At 43.8% G+C, this 17,862-nt stretch overlaps 1 protein-coding gene across 1 annotated transcript in view; it reads left to right on the top strand.

Moving 5' to 3' along the window:
• The first annotated feature begins 306 nt into the window (after window positions 1-306).
• col8a2 (collagen, type VIII, alpha 2) overlaps window positions 307-17,862 on the top strand; it is a 48,737-nt gene continuing 31,181 nt past the window's right edge. The window contains exon 1 of the mRNA XM_035182050.2: window positions 307-1,089. The gene's annotated coding sequence lies outside the window, so the exon portion shown is untranslated. The remainder of the gene's footprint in view (window positions 1,090-17,862) is intronic.

Genomic DNA, 17,862 nt, shown 5'->3' on the forward strand with positions numbered 1-17,862 from the left:
GCAGGTACCGTTGAATTTCGATTTGATGATTTGATTTGTGAGCGTGTTTGAAAAGCAAAAGAATGAAGGGCCGGGTGATATCATGGAAGGTGAGTTTGAGAAGGAGAGGAGAGGACAGTGGAGGGAGGCAGAACATGAGCGAGAGCCGCCTCCCAGCTCCTCTCTTCTCCTCCCGTCTTTCTTCGTTCCCTGCCCTCCTCTTCATCCTACCCCACCCCTCTTTGCGCGGCTGCTACCCCACCCCTTCCTGATCACTCCCCTCGGTGCAGCCAGCCACAGACACTTGCTTTTTGTGTGAAGGGGTTTAGCCCAATGAACAATCCAGTCTGTCTTTTCCCAAAAATAAGCCAGTGGGAGAGGGATCGGCGAGTAAGCCAGGGAGATTGGAGCAGCAAGGTGCACAGCCCCTGGTTATAAGTCCTGGGAGTGGGAGTGCAGCCTGCTTGGACTCACATATATGCTGCCTTGCTGCCTGCCTGACTGCCTGACTGACTTGACTGACTGACTCACTCCACTGTTACTCACTCGCTCTCTCTCCCTCTCTGTCCTGCTCCCTCGCTCCTTCCCTCCTACTTTCCACCCTGGAGAGCGAGAGTGCACGGATTGGGAAGGTGCTCCTCAGACCTGCGTCTGGACAGCTTGAAGACAGCACAGAGAGGATTTTCCCCCTCTTCTCTCATCTCCTCCCTCACTTCGACCACCGCTGCCACAGAGCACATGGATGAACTTTTTCGCTTTTTGCTGGGGACAGAAAAATAAAGAAAAAAGTTGAACAGACAATTTGCTCCACTCGCAGTTGAAAATATCCAATTTTTTAACTTTTTTGTTTTTGGTTGTCTTTTTTTCCTTCCCCTGCACTTGCGAGCAGCACTGGACCGATTCAGGGTGCCGGCTCTTTGCCTAGGAGGACAGCACTACTCTTCTCTTGCTGCATGTTCCTTGATTATCTGATGCCATCGCATCCCATGGGAGACATGCGTGGCTGAAGCAAGGAGGGAGGTAGAAGAGAGACCCACCTGAAGCTTGCACCTACAGCTTCCCTGACCCAGTGCATCCCTCTGTACCGTTACACGCTCTGAGGAGACAAAGGTAAGCCCTATACCTGCCCTTACATTTCCTCTGGCTGTGTTAGCATCCTCCTGTCTTATCATCTCTGTTCTTGTCTTTTCACCTGGGGCTGCAGTGAGAGCGGCCAAAAGAAACAGTCGGAGAAAACAAAATAAATAAAAACAGACGCTGCTATATCTTAGTCATGGGACCGGCATAATTCTGCTCAGTCCTAAACTAGTGCACAACATGCAGATTAGAAAGATCTGGTACAGTTGGTTCACCCAGCCCCAAACTAACCCTAACCACCATATGGACAGAGATTCTAATGTTTAAATCGTGGCTTCGCAACTTGTATTGATCTGTTATGGAAGATAGGGATGTTTGTGATGGTATTGATTATGGATTCTGCCCTGTGTATGTAAAATTCCAGGAGTTTTGGTAAAACAGTGTTGATACATCCATACCCACATTCTGTACATCTGGGACCTTAGCTGATGATATTTAAGTGGGCGTGCTGTGCATTAGGAGGGTGTATCAAGGTGGGACAGTGTGATAGTAGAGATATGCTGAGGAGCGTCCTCAATGTAGAGAGATGTTGTGTTTGGATCATGAGTGATTACTGTCGTGACTCACTGTCACGTGCAGTTGGCATAGACTGCAGCTTGTTTTATAGGCTTTTTTTGGATAGATTTGGTAAACACACATATTGTATTGCGAATGGAATGTACTGAGAAAGACGGAATATTTCAAATGGTCATTTTTTCCCCTCTTTTCCTCTCTTCTCTTCTCCTCTCCTCTCCTCTCCTCTCCTCTCCTCTCCTCTCTCTGTCCATCCACTGTGACGCCTCTGGCAAGCGACGCTGCATTCCACTGTAACGACATCCCTCCGTCACAAAACAGAGCGAAGGAGGGATGGTCGCAACAGTGAGTCCTCAGGTACCCAGCGTGACAGAAATAACGGAAAGGGCAAAAGTGAAAAAGGAACAAAATAAAGAGTGAAAGGAACACAAAAGTGAAGCTACAAAAACATGCCCCCCAAAAAAATAAAAGAGAGGATTCCGAAGTGCATGATTTGCTGGGATGATACATTTCTCGATCACATGTGTTTCAGTGCACTGACAGCAGGCTTTCTGAGGGGGGAGAGAGGTGGAGGGAGAAAGAGAGAGAGAGAGAGAGGTATAGCTTGAGAGTAAGAGAAGGAGAGAGAAGGGGGAGGGGGGAACGAGTCTGGAAAAGACAGTGGACTGGAACTCTGAAATCCAAAAACATTTGGCGGCATCCGTCTTTTTCACTGGCTTATGGCGAGAAAAGTCAACTGAATATGTACCTGTGTGTGTGTGCGTGTGTGTGTGTGTGTATGTGCTGGTACACGTGTAGCCGCACATGCACGCTCCTAGGTGACTGAATCTGTGTTGCGTATCAAAGTGTGTTACACAATCTTCAAGGGGAGCGGGTGAATGGATACGCATTAAAGTGTGAACTCTCCCTCCCCTGGCAGCGAGCTACGACAGACGTTTCAGAGGCGGACGGAGCTGCTGGTGCGCAGCAGCGTCTGCTTTACTGTTCAAAGTAGTATTTGCTCATAAATTTCAGGGCCTTTCGTATAGGTTTAGCAGTTTCCAGGCAGCGTCCCACCCTCTCTTCGATTCTATTAAAGTATCTGTAGGTGAGAAGATTTATATTCCTCTCAGGTGCTGCCAACATCACTCTGCGTTTTTTCATGGCATGTAATTCCATGCCTAGAACAAGGGTGATGGCAACATTATGCTGGGACGGCTGCAACCCTGTGCCACTGCTACTGGTCAGTGGTTGGTTGGCTGGTTACAAGCAGCTGAAGTGTGTGTGTGACACATTGTTTAACCACAACTAACATCCTCCAACTGGCTGGTCGCTCTGCAGTCTTTTGATAGTCTCTGCCGAAGCGTGACCGACCGTACACAAGCAACAATCACTGTTGATGCACAGCGACACACACATGTAAACTCTATGCCCTGTGCAACATAAACATGGATTTAACACAGTTACACACAACTCAAACAGATGAACACTCACACTGTCCGCTGCCAAACCGCCTGCTCACATGGCTCAGAGCCTCACACGCCCCACTGCAGTTACTTTATAGGCCAGAACGTGTTGAAGTTGGGACTCAAAACTCCAAGGTTAACATCGGCTGTTGCATTTAAAAAAAATACTTGAGTATAATTCCTGTTCTGATGTCAAGGTGAAAGAACAAGGTCTTCTTTATGGGTTTTTAAGCGTTTTGGTGAACTTTCATCCTTGAGAGTTGGAAGGCTCAGTCAAGGCTGATTCTTGCTTAAAAATCTGTCACTCCTGCTTCGTCACAGGGAGTAAGGCAGAGTTGACCTATACTTGCACCATTTCTAGAAGCCGACAGGATTTTAACTGGACTGTTAGGAGCTGTTACTGCACTAATGACTTCTCAGTATCACCCTGTCTGTGACTTGTAAAATAATCTGTGTGGCCACAAGGAGGCACAATACCAGTCAAACGCTGATTAAAACACAGTATATTGTACTTGGCGGTTTCCAAAAAGATGCCATAAATAACTTTTAAAATTTGATACACATGCTCAACCAATCGCAAGTGGTTGAGCATGTTTCACCCCATTTTTATTGCGTCAAAGAACAAAACCGAAACTTAGTAGAAAAATCTTGAACATACAGTGTGATAAGAACTAACTAACATGACAGAAAACATATTTGAGAAACATTTCTTTGATGAGTACTTTTTAGTTTGGCCCATGTCCCATCCACTAACATGGTGGAGGTGGGATTTACAACCTATACTGCAGCCAGCCACCAGGTGGTGATTGAGATACTTTGGCTTCACATTTGGGGAGCTGACATGTCATCCATCTTTATATACAGTCTGTGGCATGTACAGTACCACCAAAGATGGTTGCCCATTGACATTTTTAATCCATAACATTATTGCAGAATATATATGTTATTCCTTAACTATTTAATATTTAGTTTGCTAAATAAGAATACATATGAAGAGGTCTCATGAGGAGGGGTAGGGTGGCTCCCTATCGCCCTCTATTGACCAACCTACCACTCGGCCCCACTTTTCCTTAACTTCATGTTTGTATGTGCTTTTCTGTTTGTGTGTGTGTGTGTGTGTGTGTGTGTGTGTGTGTGTGTGTGTGTATGTGTGCGTGCGTGCGTGCGTGAGTGTGGGTCAACCATGCTAGCAGGAAATGAAAGAGAATGCCACTCATTCTCAAGGAAAAGTAAACGCCCACTTATTCCGTTAGTTCTCTGGAACGCAAACACCTTCAGAACACACTCACACACACAAATGCACACACTCACACGCACACACACACACACACACACACACACACACACACACACACACACACACACACACACACACACACACTTTCACATAAAGAGGAAAGACAGGATCCAATAGATAGTGTATTTTCTTATGCTCCTCTTTTCTGCTTGTAATTACATACACACACACATATACTCTACATGCTCACACACTCATCAGCATGTGTTACGAAGCTTGCTAACTGGAGCTGCCGATATTCTGGATGAGGAATTGCAGTGAAGGGAGGTGGAAACAGAACACAGGCCCTGCTCTTGATCATTCCCTGGACCACAACATTTAAGATTAATTGACCGGATTTGTTTTTCAGCTTAAAAGGGGTGAAGAAAAAGAGTAAGAGTAATACATGTGGAAGTCGGTCAGCTACAGTATATAGCCAATAGGGAATTTGCACAAACACAAGGCCCCAAATTGTGGATAAAGCAGCAAGTTATTAATCTTAACAATAGAGGACCTTGTTTTGGCCCTCGACTCTGTATGAGCTGTGAAGAAACAGACCTAACAAAAAAACAGTAGGAAATCGTTCTATTATTTGATTTCTGTTTACATGTATTAATATTTCTTGCTCTCTGTCATCGTCTGATTCATTCGCCCGTCTCCCACTTGCACTTTCATTTTCTCATCACTGTGTCTGGACCGATGGGAGTTTTTCCACTGGGCTGGCAGCGGCGGGGGGAAGAGGGACAGGGAGACCGAGCAGTCGGGAGGCTTGGCACACGTCCCTGGGTTTTTTTCGTCCGCCTCCCGTTGACTCTGTCAGCACTTTCGCCGTCTTAGAAGACCCTGTAGACTCAGAGGAGCTTGACAACGTGCCTTCTTCAGCTACCAAAGGGAACTTATCGCAGGCTAGTTCATGAGACAGAACTTATAACATTCCTCTTCCTTCTTGATTTCGTTCCTCTGCTTCTTCCCTTCTTTCAACCGTTTCCATCATTTTCTACTGGTGTAGGATACAAATCCTCTTGAATCAAACCCTCACTATTTACTGGGCTCAAACTGAAACCCCTGCGGTAAAGCAACCTTATTCTCCGACGCCAGACATTGCTTTTAGTCAGTGAGGCCTGAACAAGGCGCAGTGACTAAGCCGCGGACAACACACGTATTAAGCAATGCTTCCTGGACTCAGATGTATATTTTTCCAGTGGTGCGTCAGAGTTTTTGGGGACGGCAGCTCGTGTTTTCAAAGAGAATCCAACAGGAACAAACAGGAATGAGAGCCCAGTTGCTCATCCAGCAACTGTGCTGTTCCTAGTTAATGGGTTGTGACATCTTGTGCTCTTCCGTCGAGGCTTAGTTTTCCCTGGTTCAACTCTGGATGCAAGGAAGCGAGAGTTTCCCCATGTCTCCTGTGGATGTGTACAACCTCCCCGCTTACCAGCCTCAGTTATGGGGAAAAAAAGAGGGGAATCCATCACACTGAACGAAACCAAATGTAGTTTGTCTGATGTCGGGTTGGCTGTGTAGCACAAACATTTGTATGTTTAGGTACAAATGAGCATGTGCGTACGGTGCGTGTGTGTAGGTTTATTTGCTTTTGGCTCTTTCATTGCCCCTCAGTTCACCGTCTGGCAAGAGTTTGGTTAGGAGGCGTCCAAAAGGAGGGCGTTAGGGCCAACTCTTAACAGGGGTCAACTCCTCAATATAAAACTCCCATTATGCCTCTTTTCATCTTGTTACAGACACACTTCAGAAGCCAACTCTTCATTTTTATTGTTTCACTTCAGATGCAGGATGGATATCTCTCTCTCTCTCTCTCTCTCTCTCTCTCTCTCTCTCTCTCTCTCTCTCTCTCTCTGATGGGTCAATATTGAAAAAAAGGGGTTGGAAACATCTCTTCTGAGACCATTTGAAAAGTTCCAGACTTTGTTATTGTTCAGTCTGAGGGTGATTTAGACGTGTGCTTAGGTGTTCGTTAAAAAAAAGAGAAAAGACTGTCAGGGTTATTGTGTTGTTATAGTCCCCTCGCAGCAGGATAATAAAAAACATTTTATTTCACTGAGACAGATTTTCTGGAGTCTGAGATGAAGGCTTACTAGGTGACACATGCATCATACATTTCACTCGCAGTTAATTTCTTCCTAATCTTCAGACAGTAACATAATATCTACCATGCATCAAGAAGTTTTGTTCCTCCAATTAGTTCTTGGATTTATTTTATGAGAAATAAAATTTTTATAGATAAATAAGAGTCGTACTAGACATTTCCACTTCCATTTCACCTCAACTTGGCCAAACCAACCAGCAATGATAAGTAGCTTTGTGTTTAGTATCCAGACAGAATCCTTGTAATAAAATAAAAAGAGATTTTTTTAATTTATTATATTCTAAAACTTTTATAGCACATTTTAAGTAACAGATAATTATTTGTTACACTTGGAGGCAGTGTAACAAGCCATAAACACACTGTTGACATGCTGTATTATACTGTAATATACCAATATTTGGGCAGGTAGTATGGTACAACATTGATTAGAGCTATGCGCAGTCATTGTAATCTAATCCAAGATATGCTTTAAAAGTTGACAATGGGAGGTTATGGCACAAACATCTGAGAAAAGAATTGTTTGCATGTCACTTAAAAAAGACATTTAGCACCTATATTGATGCTAATCTATTCATATATCATTAAATTATGATATTGATAATAAGGTTAATCCTGCTCAGCATAAAATGACATGTAATCATCAGTCAGTGTGTCTCATGTCCTTTCACATCGTAACCACTGTGTCGTCTGTCACTGGCAGGTGACTACAGGTGCCGACCACATACATCTGTGAGCCCTCTTTCCTCCGGCCTTAAACAAACTGACTGGGGCTGCCAGTTTCTGCCCAGATAAACACCTGAAATTTAGCTTGGCTCACAGATTTCCTATAAGAAAACAGATGTAAGAGGACTTATCCCCTGCAGTGGACCACCCTCCTGGACTTCAGAGCTATTTCTTTAGCATCACAACCAAATACAACGCAACCAAATACTGGCAAAACAACTTAATACTCATGAAACAAGCAAATACTCGCAACAAATGGAAGTTTTTCCATGCGACATTGAAAAGTGAACATGGCTGGGGGCCCTTTAGCTTGCCTTGTTAACTAATCAGAAGAAATACACTTAATCAATTGAAATACAGGCTAATGTCATGTTAGCTATGTAACATGCTAAGGTCAACATGTGTTGTCTTTATTGTAGCACTTTGATGTGAAAAGATGAGGCTAAGATGTCATATAGCCAGCTGACATGACCTTTGCCTGTCTCTCAATTACTGAAGTGTATTTCATCAACTCATTTTCACCATTTGCATGTATTGTGTGTATTTGCATGGGTTTTCTTAAGTTGTAGTGAGTTGAGCTCTCAGGGCCACCGTATTAATCCCATGTAAAGATAGTAAATAAATAAAAGACATGATTGTTCAATGCAGGGTGCTGGTCGCTCAGACTTGATGTTTGAATGGCCTTGGCTTAAAGACGTAATCTTTTCTGTACAGACTTTGAGCTCATTGAGCAACATGTGTTTCATAATGCAATGCTCAGGGGCATTAGGCAGCATACAACACAACCAGTCCTTCAAGGATTTTGTCCTAATCATTTCCTGTAATCAGCAGCAAAGTAGTGAGACGATGAAATGAAAAAGCGACTTTGTGCTCATTCCAACTCGTTCTAGGTGAATGCTGTGTGAGCATTGCTTTGCTGAGTGATTTTTGTTTGTGTGTGTGTACGTGGTCTTAACTGCAGTTCTCTTGTTTCTGTTTATCCCTACAATATATGTAATGCTTCCTGAAGTTAGACAGGAGAGGCACAGGAGTCTGGCACCATTCCTAGGCGCGTCAAGAAGTCGTTGAAGAAGAATTATTTTGTTTCATGCTCATAAGACAGGAAGGGTTACTGCTCTGTCTCCGGTAATAATTTAAGTTAAGGGATACAAGTTGAGTAGAGTTTCATGGAGAACATGTGAGATGCTGCGGCGCAAAGACCAAGATAAACAAACACAAGACTAATTGGATGACAGCGGCGCTGTTTGCCTCTTCGTCATACATTTGCTTGGTTTTGTCTGTCAATGTCAACTCAAGTAGGTAACATAAGTAACCATGCAAGAGAGTACGGAACGTTTTTCCTCATAAAACCTGGCATTTAAGCTATAGTGGTGCCTCATTCACCATATATAGTGATGACATTACGCATTATCCATTAAAGATATGGCACATTCGTCTCATACGAGGAACATTTTTACCCTTTTTCATGTGTGTGAACCCGATTCAAGGGTTTTGGAAGCTGTAAGAACTCAGCTGTAGCAGCATAAAGCACCACAGAAGTAAACTGTCTTACTAAAAACTGAGGAAGGTCAAAGATTTACATAAGCTGAGTTAAAACCTGGATGTCCTATGCATGATAGATTGCAGAATAAAAACATCCTCCAACGAACGTTAACCGTGCAAGTCTGCAATTGTTTGGACAGTGAACTCTACAGAAGTACAACCACTTCTGGGAGGATGTTCTTTGGCCAACCAACATAATACTTAATTAGAGAGGGCTTTGAAACAATTACCTCTCACTTTCATGTGGTTTGCAGATGGCTACACATTCTCTCTCCCCCATTCTTCCTGCTCTTTCCTCTGCGGGCCGCCAGCAAAAAAAAAGCCCTGTTGCGTTGCCTCAGTGCTAATTTGAACCAGAGAAGTGGTCATTTCCTAACTGGGCCCCGGTCTGCTCCGCAAGCCGAACCGACAACCAGCCCAGTGGAGCCTGAGCTGGAGCACTCCCAGAGCTGGGCAGAAACCACACAAACCTCTCTTCCTGACATGTGGTGAAAGTGTGATAGGAAATATCAGGCAGGGTTAGGGAAGAGGAATGGCAATAGATCCATTTTGAAAAGAAGGGGAAGATTGAAGTAGGTTATGATGAAAATAAGGAAAGAAGAGAAGTGGAGGGAGCGGTGATTATTGTGGGAAAGAGGCGAGGAGAGGTGAAAGATTTGGAGGTAGAAGAAGCAGAAAAGAGAAAATAAGCTTAGTCGGAGGAGCGCTCAGTTTGTTGCAACCATGTGGCGTCTTTGATCTGGCCAAGGTTTTGAACCAGTGTCAACAGAAACATGCAGGGGCCGTCTGTTTGCTCCCAGACACAGATCATTCCTCCATGAATTACTCTGCTTCAGTTTGCCACAACCTCTTTACTACTCCAATGTTTGTTTACCCTGTCGGGAACACCCGGGCCCATTCCTCAAGCAAGCTCGGTAATACCCCAGTACTCCTGCAATCAGCGAAACATTCAATGGCGTTAATCTCTAGGGGGAAGCAAAAATCGGTGTAGTTTTGAAGATTGTAAAGATATATTTGATTCACACAGTGCAGCCTTTATGTTCTGTAGTTTACTCAGCAACACAGCCATTCCTCATCGAGCTCAGGATCCAAATCATTCCACTTCAGTCGCTTCAGTCTGCCATCACAGGGACGAGGCATGTTCTGTATCCCTCGTAGTCTGGAAGGAAGAAGGAGGGATAACAAGAAGGCGGAGGAGGAAGACGAGGATGCAGACATGTCCGCCAGATCGTTATAGTGAGAGGATGTGTCCTGAATGCTGTGTCTCTGCCATATGACAGCCGACTGATTCAAACCTCATGTCGGGAGCAGAGAGACAGTGAGGAGACAGTAGACTTAGGGGCTTGTTCATGGTTAGTCTGCAAACAATGTCCATCCAGATAAGGTCTTTTGTCGAAGAGAGAAACCATTTTTGTTTTTAAAACTGCACCTGGTCAAATGACTGTGCAATGTGAAATTGATCGATAATACTAGCGAACCCCACAGAGAGTGATCATCCAACTTTGTTGTTGCTCTCTATAGACCCTTCTTAACATCGTTAATCTCCTTGCTTTGGCTTTATGTCCCAAAACCTTGGCCTTTGATGGAGCTTTCTAAAGTCTGATGTCATCAAGGTCATATTGAGTTGTGTCACGCAAAAAATACAAATCTCCAAGAGAGAAATGTAGAGATGTTATCAAGGTTGGCTCCTGTGTTTGACCTGTGCAAAGTGCTAAAAGTCTGCCAATGAAGTTGTTTTCATTGCTGTTTGTCTGTCTGTTAGCAGGATTACACAAAAACTGCTTGAACTGATTTCAGTTGAAACTTAATGGAAGAGCGGGGTGTGGGCCAAGGGAGAACCCATTAACTTTTGGAGCAGATTCAATTAAGGGGATTGATCCGGACATTTTTTTTTTCACTTTGCGAATATCTCAAGAAAAAATACAGAGATCTTGATGAAAAAAAGCAGGCATGTTTTAGGCACGGATATCTACAAATATGTGGAATTTGTTTCAGCTTGATTGAATTTAAGGGAACGGCTGAGTGCCATTCTAACTCTTTAATTGGCTTCTCGCAAGTCTTCAATCCTAAATCCCAGGAGAACCTCTTAATAATATTCTATATTTATTTAATCCCACAATATAATATGACACGTAAACCTTGAAAGTTGTTCTCTCTAAAGAGGGATCTTGTTTAAATTAAATTGAAAAGGAGAAAAAACTCTGTCATGGTGTTATTGTATGAAAAACAAGAAGGTATGCAGATATGCAGGAATTCGATTTTCGAGTTTCAAGACTGAGCCTCGTCTACGGTTGCGGATGTCCATCATGTGCAGTATAAAAACAGACATCCTTGTTGTGTGAAAATGGTTAAAATATCAGCGACGTTAGTAGAACCACATATCATAATCCCTCTCTGCGAGTGGATCAGCCAGGACATCTCGTCTTCAGGGAGGCCGAGGAAGGCCAGCTGAGGCAAACCAGGCGCAACGATGTAGCGAAACGCACAAACAGCCGTCCACTCACATGAGACAACGACAAATCCAGACGCCTTCAACACTTGTGGGGAAAGCACATAGACCCCCTCCAAGTCAGCAGAGTACACACTAACAGAGCCCCGATGGATTGTGGGTCTTTCCCCAATGGGCAGTATATGGTGTGTGTTATCCAAAAACCAGGTTCTCTAACGTTTCTCTGTGTCTTGTGTCTTATAATGTTCCCATGCATAACTCTGTTGATGTAATGTCTTGCTGGTTCCTCTGGAGTTTTGCTTGTCGAAAGACTTATCCCAGGGAGAAGGAAGTGATAGTCATCATACAGAGTTACTCTCAGAGACAGATAATACTTGTTTGCTATGTTGTACAGCATCGCATGTGAGGAGAAGAATCCCTTTAATGCAGGAGACCACAATCAGACATGCAAATAACTTTTCCATTAAATACCTACAAACACAATGTTTCCCTAAACTTACCCATAACATAGGTACCTTGTGCAGAAATTGTTGTAAGAGATGTTTTTTAAAACAGCATAAAATAGCATATTTTAGCCATAATTGTTACAAAATCTAGAAATATCTACTTTCCCTTTCTCCATGTGACAGCATCGGCTACAGCGGCTCAGTTTACCGCCCCAACAGAAATGTCTGCATAGGTGAATAGGTGCTAAAATCCATATCAGCATTCTTGTATGGTGACAGGGTTAGAAAAGGAAATAGCAACATGTTTAAAAGTGGCAGGTTTATAAGCCATGTGCGTGCCATTGTTAAACATATATTGTACACCATAGTTGTGAAAAGGTTGTGTGAGGGAACTAAAGGGGAATCAAACCTCAGCTAAACAGAAGCTTGTGGGATTCCGCACTGCTCCATTCCTTCTTGATCACTGGTGCGTATCGACCAAATGGACGAACAACATTGAGGTATGCACTCCATGGAGTCTGCATCGATTAATCTGCTAATCTGCTCCATGTGACGCTCCCCTTGCCCTCGTCCCTACCCATTACACTGCTCTCAATACAATTATTCAGGGAGGAGAGGAAAAAGAAAAGCATTAGTTGTAGCGCTGCCAGGGTTCAAATTGTCCAAATAGTTCTCAGGCCTGCCAGACACAACAGCATATTCACAGTCTCGGCCTGTCTGTGGATTCTATTCCATCTGGCACATTTTGATTCTGCCCTCTGTTGTGTCCTTTAGCATTTCTGGCATTTTGCTAAGATTACTGCCTACATGTCTTGTCTGTCTATTGTCAAGAAATGGCATTGCAGCGTTGACGCGTTAAGCTGCAAAACACACACACAAGCATAAGTCATGTTCCCATGCAGACACTCAAACTTTATGTCTCAACATATTCTGAGCTCCAGGGAGCAGAGGGTCTCGACATGGCTCCTCTGTAACCTCAGATGCGCCTCATCCTATGTCCTCTCTGCATCTTCATGTTTCTCAGTCGGTCCATCATTCACTCGGCCGTGGGCGTCCGGAATGTGTCTGTAATCGTTTTCAGTGCATTTTTCAGCGAGAGGGAACCTCAAAACAGTAACAGAACGTGTGTGATAGATGGGAGCTTATGCAGAGATGCAGACAGCATAGACAGGCAGACAAAGTAATGGATGGTGACGTTTGTGAGCTGAGGAAATCATCTGATTTACAGATATAGAAATTAAAACTGGACAGGGCTGGACTGTTTTCTTAAAAGTGTCTCAGAACAAAACACATCTTTGTTCGATTGACTTGCGATGCTTTGTGAAGCAGGTTTTTCGACCCAGATGGTAGGGTTTTGTCTCCACTATCAGTCCAGACTCCACTTACACATCTGTGCTCCGGCGATAAGCAAATTGTAGCCATTACCTTAGGAGAGTTTGAGAGGGCCATTGTGTTTTTCCCCACGGTGTGGACAAAGAAGCTGAGGCAGAGGGGGGAGGAAGAAAACGCACACAAGCAAAAATGAGTGTGACCACTGTGGGAGATGTGGTGAACATCAAGAAGTGGGGGTGGAGGTGGAGGTCTAGGGAGGGGAGGATTTTTCGTGGGTAGGTGGGTGGGTGCAAAAAGTTTGGCATCGCCGATGGAAACGGGGCCTGGAGCCGGCACACACTCGCGCATAAACACATACAGCGCATGCACTCTCAAGAGGACAGACCCAGCACCCATCATTCAAACAGCATTTTAAGGGCCATTTAAGTCATTCCAATAAAAACCACAGCCATTATAATATGTTATAATATGTCCAAGGGAGATAGAGGGAGGGAAAGTTATGGCATGGTCGGGCCAGGCTCGGGGGATGAGGGCTAGTAAGAAAAAGAAAATGCAGGAAAAGTAAGTCAGACAATGTTTGTTTTCAAGTCTGCACTGGATCTTTTTCATGTCATTCTGCCGCCCTGCTAGTTCTCCTGTCTGGGAAAATGATTTAGTAATAGCAGGAAGGTGCGAAGGGTTTATATATCCTGCCAGTCTTATCAGTAATCACTTCAGTTCCTCTAGTAGCTAAATGTGTGATATTTCCCACCGGCCTATGTGTCTGTTGGCTCGAACGCGGTGTTTTGCCAATATCACGGCGGCCAGATATCGACCCCATGTTGGCAGCTTGAAGCCAAGAAACATTTCACAGGATGTCGGACCATATGGTTGTGCTTTGCTGCCATTGCTAATACCTGTTTATTTACCCTGGTGTGTAACCCGTCACCTACATGCCATTGTTTGATTCAGTTAATCATCCCTCCCATTGAGACCCCAGACTACCTTCGGACAACAACCTCCTCTGAAAACGTGACAGAGCGACATGTAGCAGGAAAGTGTGTGTGTGTGTGTGGGGGGGGAGGGTTATCTGTCTAGCTCACAACCTTAAATCTCCATCCAAGGCCAACAGCCACATATGCAGCGTTGCATTCCGACGACTGTTATTTCGGCATTATGTCTATTTGCACTGTTCTCAACTGAGGAGCTGTGAGAAGCCGTCTAAACACAGCTCTCTCATACCACGCGATCCAGGCCAGTGTTAGCATAGCCGACTGAGTGCAAATATGGAGCAGGGTGAAGGAGATGTCGGATAATCACCGCTCCTTCGACTTTCTGGCCTGTGGTCTTCAATTTTTTGGTGTCTTGATCCTTTTTCATCCAACTCTTTTTTCTATCATCCTCAGTTGATCTCTGAAACATACCAAATTACAAAGCCTGTTTTCTTACATAGTGGTGCCTAGTCATGCGAGAAGTTTTTTGTGTACCCATCAAGGTTTTTCCTTCTTTCGATCTTTTTGCACCCATACTAATACAATCCTCCGCAGTGTGAATCAGATTCAAACCAGACTCTGGTCACATGTCTGGTGATTTTTGGACCCGACTCAGCGAACTCAACAAAAGACCTGCGACTCAACTTTGGCTCTGGCACGACCGATTCATGACTTTTAGCCCCTTAACTTGGAATGACTTGATATTTCCCCCAGGCCCAAAGATTCTATGTCATTAAAAAGTGCAGAGCATCTAAAAACAGACATATTTTTCATAAATCAAACAGCAGACAACCATGCTGCACGAAGCGGATACAGGTGTTCACGGTGCAGAGTTGCAGACAAACAAATGACGACTTGCAAGGGCTTTCAAAACCAAGTTAAGGACTTCACCTTGGTTTATTGGTGTTTGGTTGGAAATTCACAGCCAAGAATTGGAAAGTAATTGTGACTTTGTCCTAAGGAGCCGTCAGCAGAAATCTCAATGACAAGTATCTAAAAAAATATTGACATGTAAAACCAATTATATTCAGCTATATCCTGCTGGTTTTTGCACTCTATAGTGGCTGTGGCTCAGGGGCCAGAGCAGTCGTCCTCTAACCAGAAGGTCAACGGTTGGATCCCAGTCTTTTCCATTCCACATGCCCGAATTGTCCTTGGGCTAAATACTGAACCCAAAAATGGCCACTTCTCATAAAATGCTGCACAAAGACGCACTGTATGAATTTGTGTTAATGGGTGAATGGCAAAAAGTTTACTATAAAGTGCTTTGAGTGGTCATCAGGACTAAAAAACTGCTATATAGATACAAACCATTTACCATAGCAATCCTTTTCACCCACTATTTTATTTTATTCTTCTCTATTTTTACTGAGACTCGCATTCGGTTATGCATATGTATGCGCACACACATCGAGGCACGTATGCACACCCTCACCCCCACTGACGTGCTAAAGGCCCAGAACATTTTAACACACCATTCAAAAGCCATTACCCTTGATTAACAGAACACATACTAGCCTGTTCTCCTTTAAACCCACCTCTAACAAACCTCACCCTCCACGTGAACCACCTCCAACCCACGTTAACTTTTCTGAAGTCTCGCAGTGTGAACATGAATCGATGTCTCCCGTCCCCCATCTTAGTTTTGCTGTTGCATTGGACACACACACTCGCACCAAGAGCTTTGGGGTTTTCGCTCCCTGCCCCTCCAGACCTAAGTAAACACGCCGGCTTCCAAACCATACAGAGTCGTGCTAAAGAGACGTGTCAGACGGGGCCTGGGGTTGTGCTTTCTCAGCAGTGGATGACTGATTTGAAAGGAAAGAGAGGTTTTGTGGGCAAATTACATGGCAGGACCTCAAGTCATTTCGGGGTCGTTTGCGGTGCTGCAGGCAGTCGTTCCTCCGGCTCTGACCGGACCATCGTATCTCTGTTTGATGGCCTTCGTTCACACGTGCCCTTTCTCGACTCGATTACGATGGCACACATCAGGTTGGGAAACGGGGAGACAATTTTTGCTCCTGAAATGAAATAAAAAAGGGGAAGTCACAAATGAAGAGAAAAGACGGAAAGAGTTGACATGCAATCTGTTCCAGTTGTGTATTGCATGGCCTCAAAGCACAGATTTCAGATTTTCATTATATTTTCTTATTTGCGTTGCCCTCTAGCTAGATATTGCTCAACTGGAAAACAATGGCAGAAGTCCTCCATCTTGTCCCAGTTGTATCCTGTGCCAGTTTGAGTGGCAGTGATACAGAGACCTCCAATGGCTTTAAAACAACAACAGTTCACAGTCGAGAAGACTTTTTCCAGCTACTGTGAAGCAATACACACATGCTCACTCGCATGTGTCCTGTTCATACACGGAAACGATTAAATTGCTATAGTTTAAAAATAGGGTGACTGATTACATTTAGGGGAATAGCAGAAGGGATTGAAAAGACATTAAAATTATGAATTGTATGGCGAGACGGAGGGTCAGAAATGTATTTTGGGCCTATGGCAAGTGCAGCGGTGGAATGCGCTGGGATGTTTTAATGGAGTTTGTCTCTCCACACCTGTGGAACTAATAGCGTGCCACTGAAGTCAGATGTCCTATGAAAATATTTGGTGGAATGAGAGAGCGGGAGAGGGGGGGCGTGGATCAGTTCAGAGGTTCATACCTAAAGACAGGCGTGTAGTTTGGCTAAGACCTAGGATTTCCATTAAACGGCAGGTTTGAGGAACAAGATAATTGCTCTAGCAGAGTCTCCAGCCTGAACCCCTTCTCCTCTGTCCCTGTTTCTCATGGAAGCACTCGCGTCCATGTGCTGCGGAGAAAAAACACTCTGTTTATGGGCATGCTGTTCCTCATTTTCCACTTTCTTCAAATTATAATCAATGACTACCTAACACAGCCATTCTTACAGTGTGTTTGTGGAAATTGCATCACTAGCCATGGAGATGTGCACATAAGGTCCAGTCTAATGAATATTTACACGTTGAAAATACCTTTAATTCAAGGCTGTTTCGTGGATTGAGCAACATGTGTCCTCAGAGTGTGTGAAACTGTTTGATTGCCAGTTAAATTTATTTAAACATTTTCAGTGCTTTCAAGCTAAAACACATTTTCTACAACAATAGTTATATCTCGACGAGGGTTTTATGAGGTCAGTGATGATGGGAAGCCAGAATGCGGTATGGAAATGGGCCGGGTAGCATTAGGGGATTGGTTGAGGCTTTGCACTGGTGCAAATACTCCCCCTGTCGCTCCCCCTTTCTTTCTTTGAAGTCAGTGATGGTAATAGTTATCTCAAATGATGCTGCTCCCAAGTCCCGCTAACAACTTGGGAGTCCTTGGACTGGGACTTTCAGTTTGCAAAATATGTATGTTGTGAGTTATTTTTCCAAAAAAGGGAGAACATGTTTTTCAAAAAATCTCTAGCTCCATTGGCTGTGTTTAAAAAAAATTCTTAGATCATTTTATGTGTTAGAAACGCTGCGTTTTAAACCATTGTAGTAACATGGCTCTCAAAGCGGCAGTGTCTTTGGTCCACCACTTTGTCCAGAGTTATATCGCAACAGCTATTGGATGGATTGCCAAGACATTTGGTGCAGATATTCATGGTGCCCAGAGGATGAGTCCTAATTACACGGGTGATCCTCTGACTCCCTCCAGCATTACAATGAAGTTCATGTTTTCTGGGTTTTGACACTTTGTCTATCCAGCATTTGTTCTGTACTTATGTGTGTGAGCAAATACTTTCTACAGAGGTTTAGTCAAACTTTTTTTTACTGCTAATAATCAAATATTAGAATGCTAAAATGCTGAAATATTTTATATATATCTTATACCTGCTAAACATGAGGTTGTTAGCCTTGTCATATACAGCCACATGCATTGCTCTTCTTTTCGCCTTGTTTTAGTACAAATATACTTGTTTTATGTTATAGTCTTTAATCACA

The sequence above is a fragment of the Hippoglossus stenolepis genome, chromosome 17, assembly GCF_022539355.2.
Source record: "Hippoglossus stenolepis isolate QCI-W04-F060 chromosome 17, HSTE1.2, whole genome shotgun sequence".
NCBI classification, from domain to species: domain Eukaryota; kingdom Metazoa; phylum Chordata; class Actinopteri; order Pleuronectiformes; family Pleuronectidae; genus Hippoglossus; species Hippoglossus stenolepis.